This window comes from Ovis canadensis, chromosome 1 (assembly GCF_042477335.2).
Source record: "Ovis canadensis isolate MfBH-ARS-UI-01 breed Bighorn chromosome 1, ARS-UI_OviCan_v2, whole genome shotgun sequence".
Classification (NCBI taxonomy): Eukaryota; Metazoa; Chordata; class Mammalia; order Artiodactyla; family Bovidae; genus Ovis; species Ovis canadensis.
The window spans coordinates 101,016,376-101,033,101 of NC_091245.1; the positions used below are offsets into that span (position 1 = coordinate 101,016,376).

General features: G+C 40.0%; 1 protein-coding gene across 3 annotated transcripts in view; it reads right to left on the reverse strand.

The window, feature by feature from the left end:
* OTUD7B (OTU deubiquitinase 7B) overlaps nucleotides 1-16,726 on the reverse strand; it is a 153,490-nt gene that overhangs the window by 41,790 nt on the left and 94,974 nt on the right. Inside the window, exon 1 of one of the 3 annotated variants that reach the window (XM_069573959.1) lies at nucleotides 15,603-15,986. The exons of 1 other annotated variant lie outside the window; for it this stretch is intronic. The gene's annotated coding sequence lies outside the window, so the exon portion shown is untranslated. Of the gene's footprint in view, nucleotides 1-15,602; nucleotides 15,987-16,726 lie in introns of those variants that run through there. One more of the 3 variants, XM_069573978.1, reaches the window with a different exon arrangement.

Consider the following 16,726-nt stretch of genomic DNA (forward strand, 5'->3'; position numbering starts at 1 on the left):
ACTATCTCAAATATTAAAAAAATCAAACCCAGTTTAACTGGAATTAAAAAGCAAGCATTTTTAATTCCACCAAAGAGTCAAGAAGTTATTTTTATCAAAAAAGCAAAGGGCTGACTCTAGCAAAGTAAAATCACAAATTCCTCATTAAACGCTAGGCCTAACTGATTCAATTTATAAATGTTAAGATCACAGTCTCAGTAAGAATCTGCTATTAAAAATCTGTCCCAAATGCTTTATCCACAGTTAAAGGCTCAACAAATATTCTTCAAAAGGAATACTTAATGATGAAGAAGCTGCTCTAGAAAGACAAACTGACAAACTCTGTATTCAAGTATCTTTTAAAGATTTAACTAACATTTATTGTGCACCAATCAAGTACCAAGCACTAGGCTAGACACACCCGTATAAATCACCTCATTAACCTCATGAGCCATGCCCAGAAATTCCTGGAATCAAAATGCTAAATTGACTGGATCCCCAGTACTAGTTTTAACACTTACAACCTTGATCCCACCTGATTAGTTCTTAGAATTCAGTTCCTACTAGAAATTCAGCACATCACTCTCACAGATTTAAGCATCTTTTAATGCTTTCTACTATGTAATGCCCATGAAAAAAAACCCTGTGCCTATTTTTAAGCTGCTAACTCCAGAACACTGCTCATTCCAAATACGGCACATAGTAATAATGGCCTTAATCTAACAAGTACTTTCTTGGATCACACTTGCTAAAGAATAAACCCCAAATGCCAACAAAACTGAATTTCAGCTGGGCAGAAGACATTGAATTTTAATAGTCTTCCCAACCTCGAGACTATTTTCTAGTCCTCTGAATACAGAAAGTCTTCTCTGCTTGAATGAGCTGTGGAAAGCAAGTCTGACCCAAGAGTCACACACTAATCAGAAAGAACCAAGGGAAAAGGAAAAAAAAAAAAAAAATCCAACTGGCATGACCACATTACAATGTTAACAACATATTACTCATCATTGTGCTACAAGAAAGAACTTGCAAATGGGCAATGAAGTCAAAGAAACAACTCTCCTAGTCCTCAAAGCACAAACACATCCAAATGCCAAAGCAGGTCAGGCTGTCCAGTTTATACCCAGGTATGAGTGGGTTCAGACTGAGCGCCGAAGAATTGATGTGTTTGAACTGTGGTGTTGGAGAAGACTCTTGAGGGTCCCTTGGACTGCAAGGAGATCCAACCAGTCCATTCTGAAGATCAGCCCTGGGATTTCTTTGGAAGGAATGATGCTAAAGCTGAAACTCCAGTACTTTGGCCACCTCATGCGAAGAGTTGACTCATTGGAAAAGACTTTGATGCTGGGAGGGATCGGGGGCAGGAGAAGAAGGGGATAACCAAGGATGAGATGGCTGGATGGCATCACTGACTCGATGGACGTGAGTTTGAGTGAACTCCAGGAGTTGGTGATGGACAGGGAGGGCTAGTGTGTTGCGATTCATGGGGTCACAAAGAGTCGGACACAACTGAGCGACTGAACTGAACTGATGAGTGGGTTCAGAGTGGGGAGAAGAGGGGGGAAGAGAGGAAAATAATTGTGCAGCTGTTCTTGCCAGCCCCAAGGCATATTTCTTTCTTGGACTCATCAAGAACCCTTAAAAAAGAAATACTGGGGGAACTCACCTATTTTTACAACTTGATATGAGCAATTACAGAGAACACGTAGTATATGTAAATGGAAGCATATTATAAAAACTGTTGCAGACACTCCCTTTGGAATCCATCAGATCTATATTTAAATCCTAGCTCTGCCACCTTCTTGCTATGGCACCTTGCACAAGTTATTTAACTTATCTATGCCTTAGCAGGAACCTTATCTGATATTCACTGTGATATCCCTCAGCACCTTAAACTGTGCCAACATATCCTGGTGAATTAATATTGACGTAGTAATAAATACTCTGGATGAATTATCTGCAAGCAGGTATAAGAACATCTAACCTATGGAGCTGTTATTAGTAATAAATGAGGTGATTATATAAAGCCCTTAGTATAACTCAGCCTAGGGTCTTCACTATTGAATAGTAAAGTTTTCTCCCCTTTATTCCCTAGCCAGGGCAAAAGTTATAAAAGAAGGGCTTCCTTTTTTTTTTTTAACAAAAGAAGGGCTCAGTAACCTGCCTGCCAATGTAGAATACAAGACAGATCCCGATGCAGGAAAATCCCACGTGCTGTGGAGCAACCAAGCCCATGCAGCACAACTACTGAGCCTGTGCTCTAGAGCCTGGGAGCCACAGCTTTCGAAGCCTGCAGGCCCTAGAGCCCGTGCTCTGCAACAAGAGAAGCCACCGCAGTGAGAAGCCTGCGCCCCGCAGCTAGTAGACCCTGCTCTCCGCAACAAAGACCCAGTACAGCCTAAATAATAAATAATTAAAATGACATACCCAAAAAAAGTTATAAAAGAAGAGTCATGGCAAGGATTAAGATAGGATAAGAACTGTAGAAGCCAAACGTTGGAATACAGTGGCTAGTAGGGACTTAGCATAAAATCTAGAAATATTTAATCTTGGCTAATGAAATTATATAACAGTGCCAGACCCTTACAGCAGATAAAGTAAAGTGTTAGCTGATCCAGAAAATGCTATTTTGAGTCTGCAGGTATCTGTTACCACATCTGATAAAAGTCTGGTAGAAGGGGAAAGAAAAGGAAAGGAAACAAAGGTGTAAGAAAGAGTCATACCTTAAATATACCTGACTGCATATTTAAAAACAAAATATAGATGATTTTTCACAAGGCCATTTGATCCTCTAAAAACATACCATTAGCAAAAATACCATATTGATCCATACAATTTACAGCCCTTTTTAGGTAATAAGATCTGTGTAAGGAAACTGTTCGTAACTGCTGACAGAGTAAATAAGCCTGAAAGATTCAGGTCCAAAGCTCTCCTCCTCCCTTTACTCCAAAAAGACTAAGGTGGCCTCTGAGGTTACTTCATCTATAGTTTGTAAGCAAAGCAACCTACCTACAAGCAGGGGAAAGGACTATTTTATCTTCAAAAATTGGGGGTCAGAGAGTATATGCAATTAAGTCCAAAATCTAAAGGAAATTTTTTTCCTTGACTGTGAGGAAGTGAAACTCAGAAGATGGTTCTAAGAAACCCAGGTCATTGTAACACTGTGAGCCTGAGAGAACTATACACATTTAGAGCCTAAATACAAGGAAAACCTATGTAGAACTGAAACGGCTTGTGGTTAAACCTCATCATAATGTGGTCTTCAACTTCCCATTTCACTTCCAGGCTCTGTGTTTTAACCACTTGACCCACCTCCTCATAAGCTGTATATAATATAAATAGCACTGGACAACAGTCAAAAGCATGGGCTCTACACCAAGTTCCACTACTTACGAGGCATGCAAACCAAGTCACTTAAACTCTGTACTCAGTATGATCTGAATGTTGGGCTAGACTCTGTGCTTTTTTCCACCGAGGCATTCCTTTGGAGAATAAATGTATTAGAAACCATGCAAACCCAGCTCCCCTATTGCTATAACCCAGATTAAAAACAGGTGCATTGTTATCTATCCCTTTCCTATAAAAGCAGTTACCAAATGCTGTTTAGTTTTCTTCAAATCACTTGAATCTCTCCCCTTTCTCCATTCCCATCATCCCTGTAAAGACTCCTTTCCCAGAATTTAACAGTCTTCTAACTGCTCTCTCTCCTTCCATTTCACACCACATGGCTGAAACAATTTTCTGAAAATACTAATTTACATATACAATTCCCTGCTCAAGGATTTTTCGTTGTAAAGATAAACTGAAATCCTCTACATGGAATTTAAGGTCCTCCCCAGTTCATCTAACTCTCCAACTTTATTAATCTCATTGCTCTCCTAAATGAAACACTGCGTCTACTTGTTCTGCCCCCTCAAGACAGGCTCAGCTCCCTGCTCTCATTCCTTGAATGTTCCCCTCTCCACTTATTCAGTCTTCTCTCTTCTCCAAGGCCTACATTATCCTAAGGATACAAATGTTCCCTATCCACTCTCTCTAAACTTCTGTATAACTATATATCTCTATCCCTTTACCCTAAAAAGACTAATGCAGCCTTTGAGGCTACTTCACCTACAGTTTGTAACCAAAGCAATCTACCTACAAGCAGGGGGAAGGACTATTTTATCTTCAAAGCTGGGGGTTGGAGAGTACATGTAATGTCATGGGTATTGACACTTAATACCCATGACTTTGTACTACTAGTTATCTTTTTATGCAAACATTCAGCCTTCATAACTAATTATTAAGTTCTTGAGGATTTTAATCTTTCCATACCTGAGACCTAACTTTTCAGAGGGCAGATATCCAATAAAATGTTTGTTGGTGAGGGTAACTACCTTGAACAAGTCATTTAAATATTCTGGGCCTCATTTTCCTCGCCCAGAAAATGATGACAATATGTAAATCCCTTTTCCATTCTAAAATACTATGTGAGATTACACATAATACTACACAGTCTGTTTTTCTTTCTTCTAAAAATGTGTGTCTGTGTGTGTGTATCCTATTTTAACCCAGAATATAAATTCCCAAGGAGCCAATTCTCCTAATACTTGTTTAGTTTATTTAGTAGGTAACATAACCTTGGCATCTCCTTAGAGCATCTTGTCCAAATTCCAGTACACAACACGTGTTCAGTAAAAAGGAATTTATCATCTCAGCCAGGAAGCAAACATCAAGGGAAGTCTGCACAGATGACTTTTTTCAATCTTAATTTCCATAATGAACTAGAATACTATAAAAAATTACAGAGATGTGTGACAGAAGGAACTTAACATTAAAATGAAAGGCAACCTTGTATCAAATAGCTGGGAATTTACTTTAGGCAGCCGAAGAAGTTAGGATGCAGCAAATCTTAAGCCTAACTCTCAAATTCTATTTTCAGAATTTTGAGGAGTCTGGGAAGTCTTTATCCCAGGTCAGTAAACAGGGACCAAGTATTCCTCATATTAGATAATCTTGCCCCTAGTACTAAGGGAAATTTTCAGAAAATGAAGAGTCTAAGCACTCAGCCAGGTGAGCTCCCAGTTCAATGATGAAAGCAAATACTCACAAAGGAACTTAAAAGAGCAGGAAAGTTTTTACAAGAAATGAGAGCATACTATCTAAAATATTTTTGTTAGCATTATTATATATTCCCATTATCTTGCCTCAGTTCCTCACATGGGACTATCCTCATGTAAATAACAAGACTGACTAGTTCTAAAGCCTTAGATAAATTCTTTTCCTTTGAAGTCAGTTATTAATGATTCAAATGGCGCTAGTAGACCACCTCATTTAAAATGACCTGACTTTTCAAAGAATGATTTTAGAACACAAGATGATACTTTCAAAGCTGGTGTGGCCTCCTCGATACACCTTTGGTATAGTTAAGGTACAAGGTTTATAAAGAATTCTAAGCCAGGTTTGGAATGACAGGAGGAAACAGAACCTCTTTAAATCTGTACGCACATCCCTTTTCCCCCATTTCTAATTCTATGATATCTGTTAACTCCCACTATCTACACTGTTTCTTTGCTCTTTACCCTGACATCCGCATTCCTCTTCCCTTTTAACCTAAGAACTGTTGGGGGAACCACAGGTAGGAATCTGGTGCCAGGAGTTAGGGCTCTTACACTCTTCCCTGCTAAGTCTCCAGATAAAGTCAATGGTGACAAGAAATTTTCTCTTCCCTGGTTTTCCCTACCACCCCAGATCTCCCTTATCAAGACTAGAGAAGAGACATAAGAGGGTGGCAGGAAATGATCGTGGGGGAGTCATTTACTCAAACGTCGTAAGCTCATTAAAATCAACTCAATCAATTACATGTATTACAGCTACTGACAGCAAGAATTTTCATCTCAGGCTCATTTTCCTGAGATGAGGTTGTATGCCCTAAAACCCTCACACACTCCCCCACAACCTTCCCCAATATATTAAATGTCTGCTGAGAAATAAGAACGTTTTATCAAAAATTGGAGCTAAAGATAACTACAAAAAGAAAATCTGTTGCAAAGTTCAGAAGTGCATTTTAGAATTATAAATAGAGTTGGAATTATTCACTTCAAAAAGGTCTGTGATAATGTTCTTCAGAAGCCCAACAGGAAATCAGACCTGACCTATTAAGTTTAACCACAGTTTAAGCAATGACCATTAAATACAAGCTTAAGCAATTACCATTTAACACAATAATCATTAAACATAACAACCTAAACATAAGTTTGAAGAATAACCATTGGTGATATATGACTTATTTTATCTATAAAATTGCAATTTCATTACAGTTCAACTTAACATTTAATTTCTTTCTGGCAGGGGAGGGAAGGGCTTTGGTGAGGCCTAAACAATGTTATGTTGGTACTACACATTCCAGAATAAAAGCTTAAGAATATTTTGCTGAGATACAATCTGGTCTCATCGATAAAAATGGTGCTGTTAAAAGTATATTACATATACACACAAATGTGTACATTTATTAGGCCTTCTTTTTTACAGGCCAAAGAATTCTTGTTTCTCAGCAGTATTTATTAAGTGAACAGATAGGCTGCTTTTTCTCATCACCAATGTAAATCTCCAGCGAAGGTGTCAAGGCCTTGATGACAATAGCAGAATTTGATAGCTAGTGAAATGAGTCTGGCCACAGAAGTACACTGCCTCAAATGCCATCAGGATCAATTCCCAGGAGTTTCCTCATTGGGATGATATCACCAATCAATTCTCATTTCACTTCTCAGGAATGTTTGCTCTCATCTCCTACAGGAAGTCAGTCTTGAATGCACTCAACATTTATGTACATTTTTATATAATTTACAGTGCTGAATGTTTCTTTATAAGCTTTATTTTTCATAAAGGCCACACTATACTGCTCATAATTACCCAGCTCACCAACTCAGAGGACTGTTTTTATTGTTTTATTCATTAATTAACCATTTAGTCACTAATAGTGACTAAATGCCTAATATGTTTTTGTTACTGTGGCAAGTGCCATGAGGGATACAAAGATAAAAGAAATTACTTATCTGCTTTCAAGGAGCTCACAATATAAGAGGCAAGCCAAGGCCATAAATAAACTAAAATACAAAAATACACAACTACGACCAGATCAGCATCAATAAAATGATAGGCGGCTTCAGAAACAGGAAAGATCACAGCTTGCAGGAGGAGGAAAAAATCAGGAAGGTTTTCATGGAAGATAGGGTTTAAACTGGGACTTTGATGGTAGGACTATTTCACAAGACAAGTGAGGAGGGCAGTGGAGGAAATAGGCGTAAAGATCAGGTGATTAAATGAACTAGATCTACATGTAAATAATTCTGAAAAACAGCACTGAGAGACAGGGTTGCAAAAAATACCTGCAGTATGATTCTGATTTTCACTTTTGATTTCAAAATAAAACTATATGTTGCTTGCGCCTACATTACACAGTTTTTTTAAAGTATAAAACATGCAATGATACATACCAATTTAGGCCAGTATTCATTTCTCAGGAAAGAAGAAGGGGATAAGGATGCAGAGTAGGACTTTGGCTATATCTAATACTTAACAGTTTTTATCTTAAAGACAGTGAGAAATCTAAAATAAACCTGCAAAATGTTAATATCCACTAAATCTGGGTTGTGGGCTCAAAGTTACGTTAGGGTTTTTTCCCCTGAACGTTCCAAAATATTTAAAATATCTTATTATTCAAAATGTTCAAATTAAGAAAGGGCCCAGAGACTGGAAGAATAGGGGAGTCATTAACACAAGAGTAATCAGGAGCTGGCTTAGGTTCCCCTAAACTTCAAGAGAACACTTGACAAGCTCCATTTTAGGGTGAAGAGGATCCTTCATATCCCTCACCCAGTGTGCACAAAAAGCACTGAGAGCAAAGTCGGGGGGTGGGGGGTGGGGGGGCAGTGGGCGGAGGCTGACAAATACGGACAAGAAAAAGTATTTATTGCCATCCTAGATCAGATAACTGAAGGGAGTGAGAACCACCTTCCCACGTAACTTAAATGCCTGCGTAACCAAGTCATCTGTCCTAAAACAAAGCCAAGGAAACTTCCAGTTACATAGGAATTCAGATAAAGACTCACTATGAGTAGCTATTCTGTACCTCCTCTCTCTCCAACCCTCCCCCAAACACTCACAAACAAAAACAAAATGTACCCTTGCCCACTTGAGAAAGAATTAAGAATTGGCAGCTCTGCTAAAGTGGATACTATCCAATCCAAGGCCTTTCTCTAGAGAAGATGTTGACAGAACCCAGAGGAAAGAGTAAGGAACTCATAAATCAGTTTTGATGAAGGCTTGTCAATGGAAGATATCCATCCTTCCACAGTCCCCTCATGTTCCAGCTTTCCCCAGGGGAACCTAAGGACCTCTAAGATGTCCTCTATCCTATTCTGTTCTTCTCCAGCAAAAAAAGACTTAAAACACAAAATCCAAATTCTTACATTGCACTTTAAGCCCAAACAATTTACCTTCACAAAAACCCAATGACATTAAAAACATGGGGAAGAGAGAGGTAGAATCCAAGAATAATGATACATCTTTTTTTTATATATATACTTTTTGCTGGTACCCAATTTATCATAACATTTCTTTTACCAAAGTTTCATTGATACAGCTTAAAACTAAGTTTAAAAGAAAACTAGAAGGGAACTTAGCAGGAGAGATAAATACATCTGCACACACACAATAAAACAAATACCTTGACATCCCTCCAAATCTGAATCACTTGAATCACTGAAGAATTCTAACATCCTAGTCACTCCACTCCAGGGTGTCCAACTGCCCCAGGCCAAAGCCCCAAATCCCCATGGCACTTTCAGGGCAGATATTCCTCAGTCAGACCCGGGAAAATACCACTGCTCACTCTCGACTAGAATAAAGGACGATGGAATGAAATGACAGAAGTCCTTCTGTCTTCAAGCACAATGCAGTGTGGCAGAATGGAACAAACACTGCAACGGGACTTGGGAGGGAATTAGAGAGGTGAACTAATATTTATTAATCACCCACTACATTACAGCCATGAATACTGAATTTCAGACTAAGCCATCACTTCACTACTTCTGTGATCCAGAGTAAATCTCAGGTATTCCATCTGAAAATCAGTGGGGGAGACTAAGAAAGGGGAACAGTCCCTCTTGTTCTCTGATTCTATTTCTACAAACATGATCACTCAACAAAAAATGTATTAGTAAGTTATTTCAAAAGTCTTTTGCTCTGTTCCTCTCCAATCTACTCTCTCTATACCACTGACAAAATAATCTTTCTAGAACATGAAACTTTATCACCCAATGTTTAAAAACCCTTAAATGGCTTATCATTTCATGCAGCACAAGATAAAACTGTCCATGATCAGCCTTACCTACTTCTCCAGCATCATCCCTGACCTCCAACCCTGTCCTCCAACCATAATATTAATCACTACTTAAAAGTCACCTGAAGAAGTCTGGCTGTTTCGTTCCTTTAAGCATTTATTCATGCTGTTTTCTCGGCCTCGAGTGTACTTCTCTCTCTAATCTGTAGGGTACATCCTTAACTCATCTTTCAAGACTCAGCTCAAATATCATCTCTTCTGGGAGGCCCTTTCCAACCTCTGAGCGTCCAAGGCAGAACTGCCCCCTACATACCTTTCTCACAACATCAATCACACTTCACTTCATCTATATATTGACACATCTATCTCCCACTAGACCCATAAACTCCCTGTAGGCAGAGACCTTGTCTGATTTATCTGTTTCCTCAGTGCCTAAGACAGTGCTTACAAGATAAGACACATTCAAAGGATTGATGGAGTAGGGAAGACAGGAATGGAAAAGACGAAAGGAGAAGGAAAACTCGATTAAGATGGCCTGAATAGAGAACAGTAGTGCTTATCAGTACCACTGTCTGTGGCCTTCTGCTCTTTCCCTAAACTCTAGTCTTCAGAGAGCTTATTCAATTTCTTGGCTACAACTATCACAGCAATGTTAATGAACTCCAAACCCATACTTTCAAGCATTATTTACCCCCACCTCCACCAGCTAAGGCTCATCTCTAACAACTGGAACAGCTTTCATTTGGACATTTCATTGCCACTTTTTAAGTCCAAAACATTTCCAATTGAGCTCATCATATTTCCCTAAGAAATGAGGAAACCTCCCCAACTTCTTTACTCCAGTCAATGTCTCAGAAACCCAGGCTTAAAACACCATAGTCACGTTTGATCGATCACTCTCCTTCATCTTCCACATCCAGTCCTCACTGAATTCAATTTTCCCTTCACAATCTTTTTTTCACTCTTTCCCCTCCACAACCCTAGCTCAGGTCTCATCACCTCATACACACCAGGTGCTCACCTCCCTTCCTTCCAAGCCAAATCTATTTCCTGTTATCATCATTTTATGATCCTATAAAAAATTCTCAGTGGTTAGCTGTTTTCCATCATTTAAAATCTAAACTTATACGCCTGACTTTTAAGACCCTCTATAAACACAGCTCCAAACCAACCTAACCATCTTTGTTTTATGACTATTCACTGCAACTCAGGTCAGTCTCATTACTGCCCCAAGAACATCCCAAACACATCCCTGTTTCCAAGTTTTTGCTTGATCTCTCCAAGCTCCAAAATGAAATTATTTTTTTGTTAATTGCTTCATCTTCATTTCCTGCACCTAATACAATTTTCTAAAGATCTGGAGTAAACTACAATTCCTCTGTGATATCACTCATAATTACCTGAGTATTCTTCTCCTCAAATACTTATGGTTTGAGATCTGTATTATGCAATTGATAATATGCTTTCATATTTTAAAATTTTCTCTGGCATAAAGAGGCTCAGTAGGTATTCACCTCTTCCTATTCCCCTTACTCCCAACTGGACTGTAAATTCCTCAAGGGCAAAAAATTGTCATTTTTCCTGATTCTTCATACCACCTAACAGAACCAAATTAACAGCAAGTCACAAAAAATAGTTTAGTGGTCTCTCCTATGCAAAACTATTTCTTATAGTCTAAGGTATAAGACATAATTCTAAAAAACACAGTTACAAATAATCCTGAACTGCATAAATGAAAATGCCTGATTTTTCCACCTCTGAATTTTAGCTCAGAAATACAATCTCCTGACTTCAGTGGTAAATAATAATCCTGTGCCCATGACATCACAAGCACATAGTTTAGTAATGATTATGAGAAGGCTGGGGTAGGCAAGGATGAAGGAAAACAAGTCAAATGAAAGAACAAGGATGGAAGAACTGGGTGATTTTTTTTTTTTTTTTTGGTTTACTTAAGCGTGGACACGTTGTCTTCCTTTTTCTCTTTTTTTCTTAAATTGGCCATATTTTCAACAAGTTTACTTCAGGAGGAAAAATCTAATAGATTTTCAAAGGAGCTAATACCTGCAGAGCCTTTACAAAGCTCAAAACCTTTGAAAAGGCCAGCTTAATCTTCAATAAGGCAGTATGATGCAACAGGACTCCTCCAGATATTGTGAGTAAAGACTTATTCAGAATGTAACATAGGCATCTTCTACCAATCGCTCTTAGGAATAAAGCAGACAGCTGAGAGGCCACATTGGACCCACAGAGATTTTGAAAAGAAATCGGTCTTCATTAACAGACTCAGTGTAGCCCAGTCTTAATTATCCTTATATGGACTGTTCATTTTATGGATTTCTGAGGCAAAATTTTGAATTCAAGACTGATGGTTCTTGTCTATCAGTATATTTTCCTATCAGGTAATTCAGGTTTAGAGATAGAAATGCAAATTCATTCCATCAGTATGATCCCCAAACACTAAAATAAGTATGATTTTTAAAACAAGAAATTTCTTAAGCTCTGAATTACATAAACTAGTGCTCCCTACAATAGCAGAGATAACTGAAAGTCAAGCGCACTTAACACTGTCCTTAACATAAGCTTGAAGAGAATCCAATCATAGCTGCACGACTGCCTCACAGGCTGGTACAATACGAGACAGTAACAAGCAGAGTTCAAAATAGTGAGTAAGGTGTGTGAATACAAAGACTTCTACAAGGAATCTTACATCTCCTGGCTGATCTCTTTAGGCCTGGATATTCCAGAAAAGAAGGAGAGTCACAATGTATTGGTGCTTCATGCCTTGTCCCTGAGTTCCTGGACCAGAGGGCTCACTACTTCTCACTAAATCCATCCTTTGTTCAAGGACCTACAATGACTCTATTGACCCTTTCATCAACACCCAACAGAGTCTGGCCTCTGAGTCCCCTCCACCCTCTCGCCTGCTCTACCCATGACTTGAGCAACCCACATTTTCTCTAGTCATTCTTATTTATTCTCCCCACAAACACAACTTAGTCATTCATACCATAACTGCACACTGTACATTCTATACTTTCTGCCCAGAAGATCTATTTCCTTTTACTCCCAACACAAAATAACTATTTCACTTACGTGCTCACATATATTATATGAATAAAGATGGAGAAGTAAACTGTCCAAGGTCACAGTAGAACCACGATTTGAACCAAGATCCACCTAACTCCATACCCCACGCATCATTATGACTCTAATCCATAACCTCCCAAGTCCATTTCAAATTTTCCTGATTCAAATCTTCTCTAATTTACCTCATTTGCACTTTACTTAAAATTTTCTAGTCTTCACGTATCCCATTTGTAGCACGTTAAATGTGGTTTCGTTTACATGCTTTTTCCTAAATGTTAAATCTTATAGTCTGCCTTCTCATTTATATACTGCCTTCCCCAACATCACCCTTCTCCCAAGGGCAAGAACACCTGTTTATTACATCTTTCTTATCTCCCCAAAGCCTGTCACTGGAGCTTGGAGACTATCTTATCCATAGGAGTGTTCAATCATTATTCAGTAAGGATTTACTACTTTAAAAAAATCAACTTCCTTCTTCTATCATACTGAAAAATCAACTAATTTCAGGCATTCATGAAAAAACTGTTCTGCATCTATATTCTAGTTATACCATCTATATTCTAGTTATACTGATTTTAATTATCTCACTTATCAGGGGCTGCTGAGTGGATTCCAGGCTGCCATTCCACAGCTCCTAAGCTTGCATGGGAAAGATACTACTGAAGTCACACTTCAAAGCATTGTTTCAGGATTTTTTTCCCTGATGGGATGAGTGTCTGCGGTAAGGAGAAAAAGTGCTCCCTTACAATGTCCTCTTCCAGCATACTTAGCATGCTTGAGACATTCAGGAGCTCTAAAACTTTAACAAGTGGCCCCATAACAACCTGAAAACTTATTTTTAATACTGAGTTATTCCATCATAATTCACTTAGTAACATATACTGAAACTCAAAATTCCAAACAAAGCCTTCTGAGAACTGAAAATAGTGATGGGCTATTGGGTTGCCCTACACTTATTATAGGATTTTATTCACCATTTCAATCCCTACCCCTAACCCCAACCCTGGGAATAATACAAGTAGTTCAACTGGGGCAAGTTGCTAAATACAGATATAAGCTGAATGTGCTAGATATCATCACTAATAATGACACCAACTAACTCACAAATTAAAACAATTATTGATAGTCAACAGACTCTGGAACAGTGTGTGTAATTTTGAAAAATTAGATATTCCCTCCAAACTAAATCATTTTCAATAGGAGCCCCAAAGAAAGAGATTAAGGGGAAAAAGTGTCAGGAAAATTTCCAAGTTTCTGGCAACATAACTACATCAAAGTCCAACCAATAATTAACATCCATTACTGGTCAGCCTGCCTTATACAAGTCAGTATACAGACCTTTCTTTGGTAAAGGTTTACTTTTTTTTCACAAGGAAGTCTTTGACATTAAAGGAAAGGGATAAGCCAAAGTAGGCAACAACAACAACAAAAATGACAGTAGTTTGGAAACTATTTTCCTTCTTTCCTTCCTGCTTCAGTGCATACTGTCCAAAGCAGGTATCTGTTCAATTCTATTCATTCATGTTAATGGATGATTATCGGTAGAAAGGTGCTGATAATCCAAAATGGAAAAAATCGAAAAATAATCTATTTCAGTTTTGGAAAATCTTTTCAGTACGTTTAACTTCTCAATTACTCCTAGCATGACCTAATATGTGTATTCATTTGTAATCTCCAAGTACATAGTAACTGGCCACCAACTTAGGGAGGTGCTCCGAGGCATGCCGGGTAGCTAGTGGAAATTAGAACAGACTGGTACTCGGCTTCCCCGTGAACAACATCAATTTACTTTACAGTTCTGTCCAGCCTTCAAAATATCAATAGACTAGCACAGCAGGTTGGTTATTAACCTTTAAAAGAAAGGCTGGGAAAAACAATGAGGACAAAGAGTATAATTGTTTGCCCATAATGTATTCATTTGTAAATTATGCACAGCAAATGTTTAATTACAAGTCTGATTCTCCCTAGCCACCCAGCATAAGTCCCTACTGTCTTCTCCGTCAAGAATACAACCTCGTTGATTAGGAAGGAAATCTTCTCTCTTTTAAAGTTAAGTAGTATAGAAAATGTTTTTAAAAGATTTAAGACTAGCTACCCTTATGGACCCACCTTCCTACTACTTCTTCCCTCTGTCCTTTCTCACTTTAGAAATAGGTTGAAAGACAAAGGGTTCCAGCGTCCTCTAACATCTAAATATACAGTACGATAAGTCAAAGACTAAACAATTACCCGTTTCTGATTTTATAAAAGGATTTATACATATATGAACTACAAGTCCACTAATTTTTGCCTTTGCATTCATGAAAACTCCCTGAAGAGTTGGGGAGAATCTCTTATATAAAATCTATTTTAGTTTAATTTTTATATTTATTGTGCCCAGAGAAGCCACCTAGGTTCCAGAGACTACCTAAACACAGAGAGAGAGAAGGGTGAGAAAAAGAGAGAGGAAGAGAGACAGAGGGGGGGAGAGAGACTCAGAGCGCTGGTCCTTGTGAGCTGACAAGCTAAAAATACGCCGGCCCAGTAAACAAATCCCATTCCATCCCGACCGGAGCCACACCGTTAACCTAGTAATTATGAGAAGAGGAGTGAGATCACGCAGCCCCCGGCTTACTCATCATCAGCTTCTAAAGTTTCCATCGGCTCATGGCAACTTTTTTTTTTTTCCAAAGTTCATAAGCCTGCCATAAAATCAATCTATCTCTCTATCACTCTCTTTCTCGTATACACACTTCTTTTTCGCTCCCTTCCTCCATTACTGGACGCACCTCAGTTTAACTACCGATATGGCAGAACAGTTTGGTTTCTGCTCATTTTACTTTCGAGACTTTAAAATGAACTTTATCGTACTATGAGAGTAGTAGCCGGCACTCCTAGCCACCTTAAAATTCCACCATCCCTCCCCGAAAGTCTAGCTGACAAGGAGAACCGTCCAAACTGCCCAGCACAGTTGAGGAAGGGAGGCCACGAACGGGGAAGGGGGGCTGGGAAGGTGGGACGCAGGTGAAAGGGAGGAGTAACGGGAGAAAGGTTGGAACCAAGCAAGGAGCAGTCAGGGCGAGGAGGGGGTGCCGAAAGGAGACGGCTCCGCGTGAAATACAATCAGAAAGGAGAAGAGGGACAGTGGCGACCAGAGGGTCAGAGTTTGGGAGTCTGAAGAGGCGGGAGGGGCGGGAACAGACGGGGGAGGGTGACAATGCGGGGGCTCCGTTACCCTCGCGGCTCCTGGGGCAAGGCCCTAGGCCGGGGCGGAGCGCGGGGCCCGGCTGCCTCTCCTCATTCCTCGGCTGTGACCCAGGGGTCCGGCCGGCCCCTCCCCCGTCGACGATGGAGGCGGAGGCGTTGGCTGAGACTGAGACCGCGGCTGCTGCTCCGCACAGGATCAGGAGCTGGAGCCAGACAGGACTGATCTGGACTGGCTTCCCCAGTGGCTTTTTGCCTGCTCCACACTCGGTCGCCACTCGGACTCTGGGCTGCTGGTTCAGGATCGGTGGTTTTCGGCCGTCCGGCCGGAAACAAGCGCCAGTTTCCGGCCGGAGCTGGTTGGTGGTGACACCCAAGCGGCCCCCGAGCCTCCTCCCGCCCGCCCCGCCCGGCCCGGCCCGGCCCAGCCCCGCCCCGTAACAGCCCCGCCCTGAGCGCCGCTCCCCGCGCTGTGACCAGTTTGGCGCTTGCCCCGCTCCTGAACCCGTGTTTTCCTGGCGCGTGTTCCTAAAGTCCCTGGTCTGGAGAGTTCTTGAGCCGGAGCTAGGTGGGTACTGGGTGGACTCTTGAGACTTTGAGGTGTAGTCAGTTGGACACAGCCCTTTGGGAAGAAGCAGAAAGAGGCGGGGTAGTTCTAGAAAGGTGAGAGGGATGAAAATTCTCTGAGAACCAGAAGACTGAAATTCTAGTTACCCTACACGATCATTCTGGACTGACCTGAGGAAAAATAACAATGCTTCTTCCAGATCAGTCTCCACCCATTTATGCACTCTCTCTCCTTCACTCCTGTAGTGAACATGCTTTTCTCTATAAACACTCAATATTTATTTACTTGCACAACAATTATATCTACTTTAGAGAGTGCAGTCAAAACAAGTTATGTTGTGCTTTTTTGGTAACTCCTTTTAACAACAACTATGCTATCGCATAGTTCAATTCACAAATATTGAGTCCCTACTGTGTACAAGGCATTGTGCTCATTGATATTGGGATCACAAAAACGTATAAGACATAATTCCAGGCATCAAGGGCCTTACACTTTGGTAAAACAGATAAAGTGAAAGTGTTAGTCGCTCAGTGATGTCCAGCTTTTTGTAATGCCATGGACTGTAGCTCACCAGGTCCCTCTGTCCA